Source organism: Arachis duranensis, chromosome 3 (genome assembly GCF_000817695.3).
Source record: "Arachis duranensis cultivar V14167 chromosome 3, aradu.V14167.gnm2.J7QH, whole genome shotgun sequence".
Lineage (NCBI taxonomy): Eukaryota > Viridiplantae > Streptophyta > Magnoliopsida > Fabales > Fabaceae > Arachis > Arachis duranensis.
In genome coordinates this window covers 66,624,245-66,625,657 of record NC_029774.3, presented here as the reverse complement: position 1 = coordinate 66,625,657, position 1,413 = coordinate 66,624,245, and positions in this window count along the sequence as shown.

The following is a 1,413-nucleotide window of genomic DNA, read 5'->3' as shown; positions in this document are numbered from 1 at the left end:
AAGATAATGTTTGATCCTCTGTCCATTAACAATGAACTTCTTGTCAGAGTTAGTATCCTGAAGCTCAACATATCCATATGGTGACACTCCTGTAATCACATACGGACCCCTCCACCGGGATTTAAGTTTTCTTGGGAACAATCTGAGCCTAGAGTTGAAGAGCAGAACTTTTTGTCCTGGCTCAAAGACTCTGGATGACAACTTCTTGTCATGCCACTTCTTTGCCTTTTCCTTATAAATCTTTGCATTTTCAAAGGCACTGAGTCTAAATTCATCTAGCTCATTTAGCTGGAGTAATCTCTTTTCACCAGCTAACTTGGCATCCAGGTTTAGGAATCTGGTTGCCCAGTAGGCTTTATGTTCCAGTTCCACGGGCAAATGACAGGCCTTGCCATACAAAAGTTGGTATGGTGAGGTTCCTATTGGAGTCTTGAATGTTGTTCTGTATGCCCGTAGAGCGTCATCCAAGCTCTTTGCCCAATCCTTTCTTCGGGCAATTACAGTCCGTTCTAGGATTCTTTTTAGCACTCTGTTAGAGACTTCAGCTTGCCTATTTGTCTGTGGATGATACGGGGTTTCCACTTTGTGGCTAATTCCATATCGGACCATAGCAGAGTAAAGCTGTTTATTGCAGAAATGAGTACCCCCATCACTGATTAGGACTCTGGGAACACCAAATCTACTGAAGATGTGTTTCTGGAGGAATTTCAGCACGGTCTTAGTATCATTAGTGGGTGTAGCAATTGCTTCTACCCACTTAGATACATAGTCCACTGCCACCAGAATGTAAGTGTTTGAGTATGATGGTGGCAACGGACCCATGAAGTCAATCCCCCATACATCAAACAATTCAATCTCTAAGATCCCTTGTTGAGGCATGACGTATCCGTGAGGCAAGTTACCAGCTCTTTGGCAGCTGTCACAATTACGCACAAACTCTCAGGCATCTCTATAGAAAGTAGGCCAGTAGAAGCCACATTGGAGGACCTTAGTGGCTATTCGCTCACTTCCAAAATGTCCCCCATACTGTGATCCATGGCAGTGCCATAGGATCCTTTGTGCTTCCTCTCTGGGTACACATCTGCGGATCATTCCGTCTGCACATCTCTTAAAGAGATATGGCTCATCCCATAGGTAGTACTTGGCATCTGAAATTAATTTCTTTCTTTGCACCCTGTTGTACTCATGGGGTATGAACCTCACAGCTTTGTAATTTGCAATATCTGCAAACCATGGAGCTTCCTGAATGGCAAAGAGTTGCTCATCTGGAAAAGTCTTAGAGATCTCAGTAGAAGGGACGGACGCCCCAACTACTGGTTCTATTCGGGACAGATGATCAGCTACTTGGTTCTCTGTCCCTTTTCTGTCTCTTATTTCTATATCAAACTCTTGCAGAAGCAACACCCATCTTAT